This window comes from Crinia signifera, chromosome 4 (genome assembly GCF_055691185.1).
Source record: "Crinia signifera chromosome 4, ASM5569118v1, whole genome shotgun sequence".
In the NCBI taxonomy this organism is placed as follows: domain Eukaryota; kingdom Metazoa; phylum Chordata; class Amphibia; order Anura; family Myobatrachidae; genus Crinia; species Crinia signifera.
In genome coordinates, this window is record NC_139220.1 from 288,383,645 (window position 1) to 288,401,375 (window position 17,731).

At 47.6% G+C, this 17,731-nt stretch overlaps 1 protein-coding gene across 4 annotated transcripts in view; it reads left to right on the forward strand.

The window, feature by feature from the left end:
- Positions 1-16,160: 16,160 nt before the first annotated feature.
- The window catches only part of EVI5L (ecotropic viral integration site 5 like), a 41,190-nt gene continuing 39,619 nt past the window's right edge, over positions 16,161-17,731 (forward strand). For 3 of the 4 annotated variants that reach the window (XM_083184951.1, XM_083184954.1, XM_083184953.1), the window contains exon 1: positions 16,161-16,308. The gene's annotated coding sequence lies outside the window, so the exon portion shown is untranslated. The remainder of the gene's footprint in view (positions 16,309-17,731) is intronic. The other variant, XM_083184952.1, reaches the window with a different exon arrangement.

Consider the following 17,731-nt stretch of genomic DNA (forward strand, 5'->3'; position numbering starts at 1 on the left):
AAAGGAACTGCAATGGGGACAAAATTTGCCCCGTTGTATGCTTATTCACCGATGGGATAGTGGAAGGAGCTCTATGTATATGGTTCTGTGTTGCAGGGCCTTATTTTAGTTCGCTCTTTCTGACAAAATCCTTCTTACATGGACAAAACCATGTGCACTGCAGGGGGGTAGATGTAAACTGTGCAGAGAGAGTTAGATTTGGGTGAGTTATTTTGTTTCTGTGCAGGGTAAATACTGACTGCTTTAATTTTACACTGCAATATAGATCTCACTTTGAAGTAAAACCCCACCCAAATCTAATTCTCTCTGCACATTTTACATCTGCCCCCCCTGCAGTGCACATGGTTTTGTCCATGTAAGAAGGATTTTGTCCGAAAGAGTGAACTAAAATAAGGCCCTTAGTCACTCATCAGATATAACGGGAGATACATTAATGATCTAATTTTTATATGGGAGGGTGATGAGAAAATTATCCAAGAATTTATGACCTACATACACGTAAATGTAAAGGTTTCAATTTAAAATTCACATTCAAGATGGATAAAGAAAAATTGATAACTTGGAATTGACACTGACAAGGAGAAAAAATCACCACTAAGACTTATTTTGAGGAAGTTGACACAAACAGCTTTATTTCTTAGCTGTCATCTCCAAATATGGAAGGATGGAGTCCCATACTCAGAAATTGTAACAAAGATGAAGATTTTTTTAAACAGTCTGAGATCCTCTTAAAAAGATTCCTTCAAAGAGACTATAATCCTGGTAAGATGGAAGAAGTAAGGTCTAAAGCCGCTGTATTACAGAGTGAAACCATCCTTACAGAGGTCAAGAAACCCAAGAAAGATTTCAACAATGAACGACCATTCATTACTCAATACAATAGGGAAAATTTCCTTATTAGAAAAACTTTAGAAAAACACTAGGGCATTCTTTTAAACTATCCGGTTTTTGGCCGCACCTCTCCATCCAAACCAATGACAGGGTATTGTCTAATCGCTGTGCCCATATATCCACCAAAAATGACACAACTCTCCTGTTGGATAAAATTGGCCACAGCGGCCATCTTTATTGAAACAATACAAGTTTAACAATAACCAAAACATTCCCCACGGAGGTGGTCCCCGAGGCCCTCAATAAATCTATCCACACGTTCAAGCACTTCCAGGAGTTCTTACCCCCAGCCGATAGCGATTGGCTCGAGGGCACCAATTGTCAACACCCAGTGCTCATTACTTAACCTCACCCAGGGGAGTCCAGCCCCCTCATGGGGCCCTCCCCGCCGCATAATTAAGCCTCAATGCCACTAACCTCGAGGACCCCCCTCCGCACAGGCCACTGTGACAAAAAGACATTCTATCAATTATTTTACCTAAAATCGTCTAAAAATAGGGAGGGTGGGTGGGAGCTGTTGAAAAAATTCTCCCAGTGACCCCTATTTCCCGCCTGAACCCTGCTTATAAACCCTTCCAACACCCCGTTAAGCCCCTCCCCCTATGACCCTCTCCTTTGACACCCCTTCTATGACTAACCTGCTAATCTGCTCCCTACAAACCCTGTCAGGGGAGCCTACCCCTAGGCTTTGCCTCAAGTCCGGCTCCTACATGACAGGGTATTGTCTAATCGCTGTGCCCATATATCCACCAAAAATGACACAACTCTCCTGTTGGATAAAATTGGCCACAGCGGCCATCTTTATTGAAACAATACAAGTTTAACAATAACCAAAACATTCCCCACGGAGGTGGTCCCAGAGGCCCTCAATAAATCTATCCACACGTTCAAGCACTTCCAGGAGTTCTTACCCCCAGCCGATAGCGATTGGCTCGAGGGCACCAATTGTCAACACCCAGTGCTCATTACTTAACCTCACCCAGGGGAGTCCAGCCCCCTCATGGGGCCCTCCCCGCCGCATAATTAAGCCTCAATGCCACTAACCTCGAGGACCCCCCTCCGCCACCAAGCACGGGATTAAACCCTTAACCCCGTGCGCCCCCCCCCCACATCCGGAACGCTGTTTCAACTCCCTCTTGTATTCCCAACGACCAAATATCTATCCCTACAGCATTCAGGTGCACACCGTCCCCTCTCCAAAATGCCCCGGCACCAGACTCCAGTTCCCTGTGCCTCACCACCACAGCCCCGTTTCTGGCCATAAAGCGCCCAATCGCCCTGTTAACTTTAATCCGTGCCTTATTGAGCTTGTCAGCCGACCTTGCATCCCTCCAATATTGGCGTGGCACAATGTCCGACCAAACCGTGATCACCTCCGGAAACATTGCCCATAAACGCAGGAGATCAAACTTGATATCCCGTATCAACTCCCTAAATGGTCTGCCCCCAAGGTCGTTCCCACCCACATGCAACACTAATATATCGGGAGCCCTATCGAGTCGAACAAAGCGGTGAAATTCCTGCAACACTCCACTCTATACCATACCGCGCTTCCCCAGCCAGCGGACCAATGCCTCCTCTCTATCCAAACCCAGCTGGCGGCCGTTCGGTCTGACATCCGCCCGTAAAGCTCCCCAAAAGACATATGAATGTCCTAAAATCCAAATCAGGCACGGAGACTGCCCTAAAACAGAAAAGAACACGCAGTCAACCTCAACAATCCCCTAAGCGAACATAAGAACGAAAACGAGACGATTCCCACCGCCCAATACGCTTTATTAACTCATCACCAAATCCCATTCTAGCAGCCTCAGTTGCGGCCCCAATACGGAAAGAGTGACCAGCGTATTCCTCACCCTTGAGGCCCAACGTCCGCAGGACTGCTCTAAACACACTTGTGAACTGGAACCGTGACAAAAAAGACCCATTTGCATGCACCAACAAAGGATCACTTCCCCTGCCCACTCTGACTTCCTTAAACCTACTTAGTCGTGCCACCGGGCACATCTCCGACCCTGGTACAGAGAAGAGAACTACCCTCTTCCCCCTCCCTAACTGATCCGTCTTTGACCTCCTCACCAATAGCTCCACCCTATCCGAGTATAAATCTACATCCTCCTCCAACAAGCCCCCCGGCCTGGACACACTTGGACTCACGAGCTCACCTATCCGCAATGCCCCGAAGAAGGCAAGCGAGAAGGCCGCTCCGAACAACCTTTCCTCGAAATTGGAACTACAAACCGCCCCTAACTTCATGCCCATACTCTGCAAAAACTGAAAGGAAACCGGCCTTCTCTGATCCTGTACCACATGGCCTCTCCTCCAACCCTTCAATGCTTGCGCAATAAGGAAATTCTTAGTGACATCCGGCCTACCTCCTGCACGAAACCCGAAAGCCAAGCCCGCCATGCAGCGCGTGATTTTTGCCACTGACCAACCAATCTCTTTACAATGGCCTATATATAACAGAACGGCCAACTCATCGTCATCCTCCTTCAAACCTGCTGCCTCACGCCATTCCAACCAGCTCCGCCAGTCTTGATTATACGCCGACCATGTATTCGGGGCCAAAGATTCCCTGATGAGCTGGTCAACTACCCGTCCAGCAGATCCCAGGTCCCCTCCCTGTCCGCCTCTGGCGCCAACTCCCGGAAACGCTCCCACTGTGAACGAGATAAAGAATCCGCAATACCGTTAGAGACACCGGGGACGTGCCTCGCCACCACCCACAAATTCAACGCCAGGCATTCTAATACTAACTGCTGCAAAATAGTGACCACTGGCGGTGAAGATGCCGACAATTGGTTAATGGCCATGACAACCCCTAAATTATCGCAGTGAAAACAAATCTTCCTATTGCGGAACAACTCCCCCCAAACCACTACTGCAACCAAAATAGGAAACAATTCCAACAATGCCAAGTTCTTTACCATGCCCCTCTGCACCCAAGACTCAGGCCACCGGCCTACACACCAATGTCCCTGGCAATATGCCCCAAAACCGCCACTCCCGGCCGCGTCTGTGAAGAGGTCCAGCTCCGTGGCCACGCACGTGTCCGACATCCACAAAGCTCTGCCGTTAAAAGCCTCCAAAAATGTTGCCCATACCCGCAAGTCACCTTTCAATGCACTACCTAATCTGACAAAATGATGAGGAAGAACCACCCCTGCCGTCGCTGCTGCCAGCCTCCTGCTGAATATGCGGCCCATAGGCATAATGCGACATGCGAAGTTCAATTTACCCAGCAAGGACTGTAATTCCCGCAACCTAATTTTCTTCACCAGCAATGCCCTCCCTACCTCAGCCTTCAAACCCAGCAATTTCTCCTCGGGCAAGCGGCACTCCATATTTTCAGTATCAATGACAATACCCAAAAAACTGATCACTGTCGCAGGGCCCTCTGTCTTGCCAGGTGCAAGAGGGACCCCAAAGTCCGCCCCCACCCTTTCAACCGTCCTCAACAACAAGTCGCATACCCCAGTCCCCCCAGGACCAATACATAAGAAGTCATCCAGGTAATGAATAACTGAACTGCACCCAGAGACATCCTTAACCACCCACTCCAGAAAGGAACTAAAGGCCTCAAAATAAGCACACGACAAGGAGCAACCCATCGGTAAACAACGATCAACAAAAAACTCCCCGTCCCAACAACATCCTAACAAACGCAAACTAGCTGGGTGAACCGGCAGCAAACGAAATGCCGATTCAATATCAGTTTTTGCCAACCGGGCCCCTTTCCCAAACCGCTTCACCCACTGAACAGCCGCGTCAAACGATGTATAAACCACCGAGCAGATGTCGGGGTCAATGCCATCATTGACCGATGCCCCTTTTGGAAAAGATAAATGATGTATAAGACGAAACTTGTTCGCCTCCTTTTTTGGCACCACCCCCAATGGTGAGACTATCAAATCTGGCCATGGTGGCGACCCAAATGGTCCCGCCATACGACCCAGCTGTACCTCCTTAAACAATTTATCCTGAACCACGTCTGGGTGTTCCCTTGCAGACTTCAAATTCCTCCTAAAAACCCCTGAAACCCGCACGTCGGAAGGTATCTTAAAACCTTCCTTAAACCCCTCCTCCAACAACGCGGCTGTCTGCTGGTCGGGAAATCTATGTAGATAGCCCAGCATCCTTTCCAGCCGAACCGGCGTCTCCCCCTTTTGAATTACCGTCCCGTGACTTCCCCCTGAAGCATTTATTTGCACCATGGGTCCCTCCACACGAGGAACATTCATGCTTAAATTTGCATTTTGCCCCAAACCGGCATGACCCGTCGTTGAAGGCAAAACAGAGTCCCTTCTGCATGGCCGTCCCGTTTGTGGCCTCCCTCGGCCCCCCCCCCGTCCCCACGAAAGGGCTGCCCGCTTTTCATGGGAGCCGTCACCTTTAACCATAAAGCAATATCCTTATGGTCCCAACGTATGTTAGGGCGCACCGCCTTCCTCTGTCTAAACTGTTCATCATACCGGAGCCAAGCCAGGCCCCCATACACACGGTGCGCCTCCCCAATCGCATCCATGTAACAAAACAAACCTGAACAATTGTCAGGTGCCTTTTCCCCAATCACACTAGCTAAAATAGCAAATGCTTGTAACCAGTTCGTGAACGACCGCGGTATCAGCCGATACCGCCGACGCTCCCCCTCCTCCTTCTTCTCCTCCTTACGGGGCCTATCCAGATTAAAACGCTCCAAAGGGAGAAGTGAAAATATATCCACGTATTCCCCTTTCCAAATCTTCTCCCTCACTTCTTGCTTCAGGTGGGCCCCCAACGGCCCCTCAAAACAGACATACACCTCCCCTTTTGCAGTGTCACTGAGCCTCCCACTCTCTTCCTGCGTCTCCCCACTGCTCCCTTGTGCCCCTGCACTACTGCTGCTTTGCCCACTGCCGGCCACCGGCACCCCGCTGCTAGCCGGCACCCCACCGCTAACCGGCACACTACTGCTGACTACCACGCTACTGCTGGCTGGTGTGCCCGCATTCTGCGGCACCCACGCCGCCACCGGGGACGGCCCCGCCCCCTGCCGCAAAACAGCCAACCACTCTGCAAAACCACTCAACAATTCAGTAAAACCCCTGCTCATCTCCCCTTGGAGGGCTAACCCTCCCCCCCCCTGACTCTGCGCTAAAGCATTAACAGACATAGAGACAGACTCACCAGGCTGCCTGGGGGCTGTGAACCCAGCAGCCGCAGATCCAGCGTCCTGACGGGCCCCAGCCAATGTGGAAGGACCAGGTACTTCTCCATCCTCTGCTGCTGGTGGCATCTCTCTTCTCCTGTCATCGTGACCCTCAGGTACAGCGCCAGCCGGCGTGACCTCACTGGAGGCGGAGCCAGATGGGCGCCGCTCGCTCCGTGTACCAGGCCTGCGTTCCTCAGCCCGTACGTCTGCCCCCCTGGCACGACTCACCCCGCGCTGGGCAGCGGCATGCGCAGCACGCCCCGCCGTTCCAGGTCCAGCACCCCGCACCGCCGGATCTTCATGCACGGGGGGGGGATCCCCCCCGCGCGGAGGGTTCCGCCTGCTAGCTGGATTCCTCCCAGACCTGGTCCTGCGGGCGGAAGGTGCCCGGCCCGCAGCCAGGCCTGGAGGGTCCCTGACGGGGCTCCGTGAACGGCGCTGAACCCTGGGGGACACCGATGGGCTGAAGCGCTCCGGAGGCCTAGACCTCCGAGGCCGTGTGCCCGCTGAAGCAGCCTCTTGTGTTGCTGCTCCCAGTCCCCCCAGCAAACCGGACATCTGCTGCTGCAGCCATTCAGCCCCTCTAGTGCCCGCTGCCTCCCTAAGGGCAGCAAGCGCAGCGGATACCTCCGCATCAGCGGCGCCTGGGGAAGCCATGGGAGATGCCAGGGCATCTTAGCTGTTGAAAAAATTCTCCCAGTGACCCCTATTTCCCGCCTGAACCCTGCTTATAAACCCTTCCAACACCCCGTTAAGCCCCTCCCCCTATGACCCTCTCCTTTGACACCCCTTCTATGACTAACCTGCTAATCAGCTCCCTACAAACCCTGTCAGGGGAGCCTACCCCTAGGCTTTGCCTCAAGTCCGGCTCCTACATTATGATCATTCATAAAGCTTCTAACTTAATAAGTATAATTGCCTCTAGTCAATTTAGGACTGATCCAGCCAAATGTGATACGAAGAAAAATTTCCTGAATGATCAATTTAGGTGTACCCAATGCAACAAATGTATATATTGCCAATTCATGGAAAGAAGTATGTTTAATTGGAAAACAATGGAGAATAGGACCTACAAATTGAATCATCCTTCCAACTGTAATTCAAATGTTGTTGTCTACAGAATCACTTGCGGATGCGGTTAATTTAATCACATATTGGAAAAACAAAGCGTCAATTAAAAGTAAGAATAACGGAGCATATGAGAAATAAAAAAAACGCACTTCTCATAGCCTACCCAGGCATTTCCTTGAAAAACATAATTCTACTGTAGAAAGGAACAACTTTTCCTGCCTTTTTTTGAAACATATCACATATTTTACACTACAGTATATAGCAATATATAGGGCAGTATTCAATGCTCCCTATTCACCATTTTTTTTCGGAGAATCGGGCTGTTTTCACTCCTTGCGGTGAATCTTTTTCACTGAAAATGTGATTCACCATATTCAATGTTCACTGTTCGCCGAAAGCAAACAGTGAATGGCGGCCAGTTCTCCGTTTCATGCTCGCTGCAATTCGCTGGTGTATTTCAATGGGGTTTTCACTGGAATTTGCCGAGAGTATATTCAATGCTAGGGTTGAGAACTGCTTTCAGCATGATTTTCTCCACGATTCACCCTTCTGCATTTTACATCTTTTTAAGGTGAACTGGAAAGTGATCTTTTAATATAAATGGTTTGGGGTTTTTTTGTATAAAAAAATCAGTAATTTTATTCTGTGAAGGGGCCTGCTATTGTTATTCATGTGCTTGCAGCACAATTACACACAGTTGCTGGCTTTGTGAGTTGCAGTGAGGATCATTCCGCTGGTACTGTAGGTTGCACCAACATTGATTTTTATATCCTTGTGTCTGAATAAGTCTCTATGTACTTTACCTTCTTTGTAGATGTTCTTTGTAGAGTTTGATACCTGTTTTTATCCAGGTTTATAAACTCCTATATGTATTGGTCAGTTATCTGTATATAATAATATAACAATTGTTTTGCATGCTGTGGAATATTATATATATATATATATATATATATATATATATATATATATATATAGCAGTTTTGTATGTTGTATATTTAGTACATAATTTATGGATTAAATCCCCTAATCCAGTGGTTCCCAAACTGTGTGCCTAGGCTCCCTGGGGTGCCTCGGGACACTTGCAGGGGTGCCCTGGATTAGTGGTCTAGATTGAATTATAATAATAATTGAAATTATTTATGGTCATTGTAAAAGCAAAAACATTGCTGGTGGGCTACCAATAATAAAATATGTGGACAAACAGAAGCTAATCCTGTCCCTCACCCATAAATAAACCCATGTACGACATACAAATCAATTTACAGAATAAGAAACTTTTGGACTAGGGGTGCCGTGAAAAAAATTCTGATGCTCTAGGGTGCTGTGATTTTAAAAAGTTTGGGAACCACTGCCCTAATCTATGCATTTTATGCTATTTAGGATTCAAATCCTTTCATGGGCCCATTTTCTGCTATCTATGCATGTCTAAACCAAAGGTATGGTATGTAAAGATATGGTCGGGATATTAACTATATGTATACAGTATATCTTGTCTATGCTATTATAGTTTACTCAATCACACTTATATTGTAGATTCCAGCCACGATTTCTGGGTTTCAGTGGAACCTATATGAAGGAGCTCCACACAATGGAGTGTTCTTCATTATACCATTACCTATTGTGAACTGGTATGGATACCACCCAGTCCCGATATTACTTTTTATACACATGCTCTTTTACTATACAAATTATAGTTTAGTTTATATTTTTCCACCATGGGCCTGTATTTATGGCCCATGGTGGAACATGGCTTTATAACATTACTTCTGAGGTATTTCCCTTTTTTGCAGTAAGATCATTACCCAGTGGTCATGGGTATGTATATATCTGGTTTGGAGCCAACCGCTTTCTTACCATGCATTAAAGATGGTTTATTTGCGGCATATATCTTTCTACCATTCAGACTTTTCCCCTGATGAAGTCCGAACGGATGAAAAGCGTAAGGTTTTCTTCTCGTTATTCTTGCAATCCAATCATGGATGAACTGTACCAAAATGTAATATTCCTGTGAACTATTTTGTGGAGAATCATATAGACATCATGTTTTAAGTGCTTATAAAAAAAATGAAAAATAAACATTGTGGTTTTTCAATTGGAACTTTTTATTGACACACAAAGAAAATAATCACGTTTGGTAATATAATGTCTGTTAGCACACCTCTATATATTTCTTTTATTTATTTATTATTATTATTTATTAACAGTTTCTTATATAGCGCACATACGTGCGTGTGGCCACGTGCTGCTGCTCAGCTCCCCCGCCTCTCTGGGGATGGAAGGTGGGCGGGGGAGCTGAGCAGTGGCAGCAGCAGCACACGCCCACATGCACGCCAGAGCAAGGAGTTTTCGAGGAGGCAGGTGGGTGCTTACACACAGAACGATGTGCTGAATGATATTTATGATATTGGGCTGCATTTAGGAAAATAATGACTGACGTTAACGGCGCATGGGGGCGCACATCGTTAACGATATTAGGCCATACTTGCCTTCTTTTGAAAACTAGTGTCAGGGAGATTATAGTTGCTAATAGAATTTTGCAAAGTGCCCCATTGAGGGGGCATGTCATACTCCACCAAAAGGGCGTATCTAGTTCCATATATGGAGAGATTGTTTAAAGAGATTGTGAACGTGGCACCTAGAAGCATGGGAGTGTAATTTAAAATTACTTCTATCCAAATGTAGATGAGCCCAAAGCAGTTAGTAAGAGATACTGTACTTGATAAACTGCTGGGAGATGGCGCTGATGATTCAATGTAAATGTATCTATCTCTCATTCCTTTTTTCCCAAAAAATGTAACAGTGTAATGTGGGCTAGGTGAAATGAGGGAGATTGCTAGACTAATGAGGGAGAGAGGGAGATTGCTGTTATTTCAGAGAGTCTCCTGCAGAATGCAGGAGGGTAGGCAACTATGTATTAGGCATACACACTAGAAGACATTGGCCTCGATATCGCTCAGAAGCCCTTTTCTGAGCAATATTGAGGCCAACGACTTCTAGTGTGTATGGGCCTTTACCTAAATGAACCTTAATAATGGCGGAAGTATTATTACTGAGAGAGATTTACAATTATTTAGAACACTTATGGGTAAATTTAAAAACAAGTGAGTTCTACTGAAGATGGGATGTTGCCCATAACAACCAATCAGAATCAATCTAAATAATTAAAATCTGATTGGTTGTTACAGGCAACATCCCATGTTCAATAGAACTCCCATCTTAGTAAATTTACCCCTAAGGGCCTGATTCAGTGCAAATTTGCAGATGACTGAGAGAAGATAGCCTCTGCCCAGACAGAGTAAAAACCTGTCCAGTGCAAATCTGTGAGTGAATTGCAAATGGATCGCTATTTGCAATCCATCTGCAAATCCATACACAAGTCACAAGAGGTAGGTGACATGTTGGTATGGGTATGTTTCGACACTCCCCCCTTTACGCCCGACCCCATTTGTCATTTTTACATCATATAGTAATGCCCCTTATACATTATGCAACACACCACATTATGCCACCCACCGTAACACCCTTACACACTATGCCACACACTGTAATGCCCATTATACATTATGCCACACACCATAGCCCTTTACAAAGCACTCCTAGAGTAAGGCTACTAATTAGTTGCCAGGGATTTCATAGCAAAATATATAGATTTCTGCATCTTCTCCCAGCGGCGCAAGCATTCACTGTACTTCTGGATAACGCGATATAAATGCAGTGGCAGAATTATATATTTTGCACCCCCCCCATACCCCATGGTATTTTAGTGCCACTTACACATAATGCCCCATGTAGTGCTGCTTATACACAGGGGCGGATTGGGAATTAAAACCAGCCCGGGAAATATCTTGAAGCAGCCCTAATGGGGGGGGGGGGGGTGTTGTTGCGCGCCGCAGACGCGCCCGATTTTTTTGGGGGGGCGTGGCCTATCAATATGGGGGTGTGGCCTATTTCAACGGGCTGCTGGCTATGTCCCCAGCCCCTCAGGCTGCAGAATAGGCGCATGCGTACAGCGTTTATCCTGCAGCATGTGGGGCTGGGGAGATAGAGATAGGGGGGGGTGTGTGACAGGGGGTCTCCCAACACAGTAGAGTGGCAGGGTGGAAGAGGATGCAGGGAGGGAGGGGGGGATGGAGGGTGGCGTAGAATGCTGGGAGGGGAGATGCAGAGTGGCTGAGAACGAAGGGAGTGAGGACTTACGCAGGGTGGCACAGGACGCAGAGTGTGAGGGGGGCATGGTGGCACAGGATGCAGGGTAGGAGGGGGAATGCAGAGTGGCAGGGGATGCAGGGAGGGGAGTCACAAAGTGGTGGAGGATGCAAGGAGGGGAGACAGTGATGCCCATTATACATATGCCACACACCGTGATGCCCATTATACATATGCCACACACCGTGATGCCCATTATACATATGCCACACCGTGATGCCCATTATACATATGCCACACACCGTGATGCCCATTATACATATGCTGCACACCGTGATGCCCATTATACATATGCCACACACCGTGATGCCCATTATACATATGCCACACACCATGATGCCATTATACATATGCCGCACACCAAGATGCCATTATACATATGCCACACACCGTGATGCCCCATTATACATATGCCACACCGTGATGCCCATTATACATATGCCACACACCGTGATGCCCATTATACATATGCCACACACCGTGATGCCCATTATACATATGCCACACACCGTGATGCCCATTATACATATGCCACACACCGTGATGCCCATTATACATATGCCACACACCGTGATGCCCATTATACATATGCCACACACCATGATGCCATTATACATATGCCGCACACCAAGATGCCATTATACATATGCCACACACAGTGATGCCCCATTATACATATGCCACACCGTGATGCCCATTATACATATGCCACACACCGTGATGCCCATTATACATATGCCACACACCGTGATGCCCATTATACATATGCCACACACCGTGATGCCCATTATACATATACCACACACCGTATATTTATATATAAATTCTGCCAGTGCCCTTAGTACCCCTAGTTTACCCTTGGTGCGTGCTACCTGTGTACACTGACCATCAGAAAACTATCTTAGTCGTACTCAGAAAATGTTGTGTTTCGGAATATTCTGTATTACTGATTTTTGGATATGTGAGACTCAATGTGTACTATGTCTCAATACAAATGTAAATCAGTTTTGGTCATATAGTGCACAGTTCCCATAAAGCCTGTCCTTTCTCTCTTCCCCTCATGAAGGCATATGAACAAGGCAACATTCAGGTTATCAATATATTCTTGCACCCATTAATCTGCTGAAACAGAACAGTTTGTTAGCAAAGTGGAGCACCAGGCATTATAGGAGTTCTGTACCCAGTGTGAGGACACAGCAGCATACTTTGCTACTTTGACTGTCTCTTTTCCAGTAGGGATGGCCATTGATGATTCAAAATGTTGAATACTTTTGCCATCAATGGGAGAGAACCAGATGGTTTGCCTCCACAGCACAACCAATGTTTTTTTTTTTTCCTCAAAGTGTCAGGGCACGGAGCATAGCCCTGCCCCCAACACTGTGAAGCCCCGCCCCCATATTTTAATTGGCCCACAGGCCAATCAGTTAAAAAAAATGGTTGCCATAAAAATGGATGCCATCCCTACAGATGGCATCTGTGCAGCTTTTTCCACAGGGGCGGGGCTTGCTGTCATTAAGCCACTCCCCCATCAAGCCATACCCCCATTTTGGTAAATGCCTCGTGGGAGGGGTGGTACGAAATGATGCGATTTGTGTCATTTTAGCCTCGCACCCTCCCTGAGGAGTCGCAAATGGCGGTATTTGAGCAGCAGAGGGACCGATGCGGGGGTGCCCCGCTAAATGTGGGAGTCTTACCCACCCTTCTGGGGGGCCAGGAGGGGGACCGAATTTTCAGGGCCCTTCCGGCCATTCCTGGAGGGTAGGCAAGTATGCACTGCAGTAACACCATCGATGTAGCTGAGGTCTCACCGGCATGACTAGTCAGACAGCTCTTTGCTATGCAACCTCAAACCACAATATAGTGTATCAGGAAAACTTCCTTCTTCCAATGAAACCATATTATATCACAGCTGGAACAAAAAAGCCTTTCATCAGGGTCACCACTATTTGTAAAACACATCATACAACTTCCTCATAGACTGAAACACTCTTATTTATGCTTTAGCCTGGAACAGTAACCATAGCGGAGCTTGTGGGTTGTGGCCACAGGTGCAAAAATATTATTTAGGCCCCCTCTTTCCCCCAACTCAAGTTCATAATATGCAGCATTGCAGTGGGTGACAGGGAGAGGAAGAAGGTAACAGTGTGAGGCAGGAGGAGGCAGAGTGTGACAGGGAGAAAGAGTCAATGACAGGATGATGGGTACAAGCACAATGTCCTGTGTAGTGCGGATAATAGGGGGAATGTACCTTGGTGGAGGCAGGAACACAGTGGCCCCTGCTCTGTCTGTGACAGGCCCCCCACCCCTTGGCATTCCTCAGTTTGGCATACTCTGACAGGGCCAATTTCACCGGATGTGAGATGCCTTTAATTCACAGATAGAAGTGAATCAGAAAAAAAATATACAACTCTCTGCTCATTAGAGGCAGCATGTGACCGTGATCATCAGCGCTGATAGGTGGCAGGACTCTGCTATCAGTCCAGAACACAAGGTCCTTCCTGCCTTCCTAAGGTAATGGCTAGGTCCCTCAGGCAGTGGGGCCAACCCTGCTCTCTGCCCGCATTCATCCAACACTGCCCAAAATGGTCTGCGCGAGGACCAGGGGATAAGGCATTGCTGGTTTCGGCAGCAGTCGGTCCTTTATTCCTCAGGGGCAATGCACCTGCTGCACCAATGTCAGTTCAGCCTCTGAGCCGTAACTATAGTAATGAGTGATGCTCAGCATGACAGGCTGATGCAAAGGTGGGTGCAGATGAGTACGTAGAATTATATGCGACTTTGCAAGCAGACCACAACTGGCGGCATCTGCTTCTACATCAATGATAGATGGTGCACCAATGTCACGATCTTAGGCAAATCATGCAGCCCTCATCTGGAGATGCTATGTATCAACTGCAAACCATTCTGCTCACCCTGGGAATTTGCCTCGATTGTCCTAGTGGCAGTGTACATCCCGCCCCTTGCCTGTGCAAAGGAAGCCCTGCACCACCTGGCCACTCTCTGTTCATAGTGCTGGGTGACTTCAACAGAACTAACCTAAGCCAGGAGCTACCCAAGTTCAAACAGCAAGTCACGTGCCCCACCAGGGAAGGGCGTACCCTTGACCACTGCTACAACACCCTTAAGTCTGCCTTCCAGTCAATCCCCCGTGCTGGGACTATCTGACCACTGCCTTGTCCACCTACTTCCTACCTATACGCAAAAGTTGAGAGTGGCTAAGTATGTCGTCAAGACAGTTAAGAAATGGACTAACGAGGCTAAGCTCAAACTCCAGTCCTGCCTCGACTGCACGTCTTTGAAGCCTCGGCAACTGCCCTGAATTACCTGAATGACACCGTCACATCCTACATAAGCTACTGTGAGGACATGTGTACACCCACCAAGACCTACCGCATCTTCAACAACAACCTTGGTTCAACGCCCAGCTCAGATAACTCTGCTGAGCCAAAGAGGAGGCCTAAACCAGCGGTGACAGAGCACAATACAACCAAGCCAGGAACTCCCTAATAAAAGAAATACGGCTAGAAAACAAGAAGTTCTCTGACAAGCTAAAAAATGACCTGTCCACTAATGACCCTGTATTTGTGTGGAAAGGCCTTATCAAGGACGGGGACGAATTGGCCTACAGACAAGAAGTGGACCAATTGGCCCGGTGGTGCAGCAGCAACCATCTAGAGTTCAACCCACTCAAAACCATTGAGATGGTAGTGGACTTTAGGAAGGCTGTTGGTGTTCCTCCGCTAACAATTACTGACAGTGTGGAAACGCTAGTGGACTCCTTCAAGTTCCTTGGAACCACAATCTCCTGGGACCTTAAATGGAGGCAACACTGATACTATTGTTGGAAAAGCGCAGCACAGGCTATTCTTCCTTAGGCAACTGAGGAAGTTCAACATCTCACAGAAGCTTCTGCTCCTCTTCTACTCCGAGATTGTCGAGTCTGTACTGTGCTCCTCACTACTGGTCTGGTACGGCTCCACCAGAGGAATGCAGAGAGAGGAATGCAGACTTCAAAAGGTAGTCAGAACTGCGGAGAAGATAATCGGGACGGACCTTTTCTCTGACGGACCTGTACCTGACCAGAGCAAAAAAGCGGGTGACGAAGATAGACAAGGACCAACTACATCCTGGCCATGGCTTGTTTAACCTGCTGCCATCAGGCAGATGCTATTCCCACCAGAAGCCTAAAAAGTTTCTTCCCTCAAGAGGTTCACCTGTTGACACGTGAATTTTGGGACGTATTTAATAGTTAGTGATTCGAGTACATTTTTCAGTGTTTCCCACATTTCCTCTGCATCCAGTGCAGACCCCCCAGCTTCTAGTGCTTCCAGTGCTGGTGGTGTCCCTCAGGTTTCTGCACTTAGCCCCCCTCCTCTTCCCATTTTGCACCTTCTCCTTGGAGATCTCATCGGATACTTTAGCCTCCATGTACGGATATACTGTACCTGCATGTTCTGCATAATATTGATGACGCCTGACCTGACGATTATTACAGCAGAAGCCAGAAAGTAAATAGCAGTAGCTGTCTCGCTTGTTATTGGGGAACTGTGCTGCCACTCAGGTAAAGGTGTGCCATGATTGGATAGAAGCAGTCTGTTGTGGCGCTTGGTTTCTTGGCAAAAAAGCAACGCCTTTTTCAAGTCCCACCCTCCTGTCATTTTCTGTGTTCTCCGATTGGTCACGTTTCTCTTGCCTACGATCGGATTCGCTGCACCTTCATTCCATAGCAGTTGTAACTAGTTCCGCCCCGCTGTCACCGGCTTGTCCCCTGGTTGGTCGTGGCTTGTGCCACTCTGCAGATCATCGCACTGCAGTTGGCTGAGTCTGGTGTGACGTAGAAACGAGGCGGGGAAATGCCGTGTGTCTGATTCCTCCGCCGTTCGGTCCTGTCGAGCCCCGGGGAGGGAGGAGCTGCGTGTGACAGCGCTCGGGGTCTGGGGCCTGAGGTGAGGAACGAAGAGCGCATTGTATGATTAGTGTAATTGCATCAGGTAGACGGTGTATGACGTAGCACGGGCTTACCGTGCGGGGTCGTAGGTGTCTCTCAGCACAACCGGCTGGCAGACTCACGCAGAGGGTGTGTCGGTGCAATTGTGTGTCGGTGTGGTTATCATCATTGTGTCTTCCATCACACATCATCAGTCTGCGATGTAGTGACATCATGGTCTGCCGCTGACGCCATGCTGTGCATAGCTCACATCAGACCCATCTGCAGGGGCTGCCCCCTCCTCTCTGTGCCCCCAGTAGACCCTCTTGGCCACCCTCCTGCCCCCTCTCCCATGTCTCCCTGTATCCTGTGTGGTGTATTATCCCCAGAGGCTGATCTAAGAGCCTGTAGGGTGCAGGTGGATTATTACCTCCTGACCCCCCCCTCCCCCCCCCCCCCCCCCCCCCCCCATGTATGTGCTAGCACAGTACCCCATACTCTTCACCTTCTCCAAATACATTATATGCCCATCTGGCTGGGGGGTGAGACTCCAGCACACGGGACCTAATATGCCAACCCAAGGAGCACACTCTCCATTCATTTGAACTTTAATGTTTTGAACTAAAATGCTGCATTATTAATATTACTATCCTCATTTACAATTGATATACCATATACAGTATATGTATATATGTGTCACTTATGTGTATTTCATGTGCTCTTCAACCCACCTATGCCTATCCCCGAGACTATGTATGTATGTATGTATGTATATTGGTCTACCTAGTCATCAGTGCACACACACTTCTCATTCTACCTATCAGCCAATGCATGTATACCACTATTAGTCAGCAGCCCACATATATATTGTTCTTTTACCTAGTCATCAACCATCACTGTATCACTATAACGATCACTCCTTACAGGCTTCTCCAATTTATATATAAAGAATTCATTTATTTATGATTTACTTAAACATCGTACAATTGGGCCCATTTATCAACAAGTGATAAAACTCTTGCATATGATAAATTCTTGCATATAATAAATGATGCTCCAGTCAATCAGCTCCCAACTATCATTTTTAAGCACATGCCAGCTAGAACTCCTGTCATGAACAAATGACAGGAGCTGATTGGCTGGAGATATGATGGGCAATCTTAACCCTTTACAAATTTTACGTTTTCAACCCTTCAAGTTTCACCATATGTCCAACAAACCTGTCTATCTTAGAATAGCTTACTCCCATAGATAGTATTATAAAGCACTTACAGTACTTTCTGCAGAGGTAGCCATTTTGTGGTCTGAACTAACATGTAGGAGAATGTGGCCTATCAGCCCATGCTTCAGTAAAGTTACTAGAATCCATTGAATGAAAAGGCTGAATTTTTATGTATTCCACAAAAAGGTCTAGGGCAGGGCTTGGCAACACCGGCCCTCCA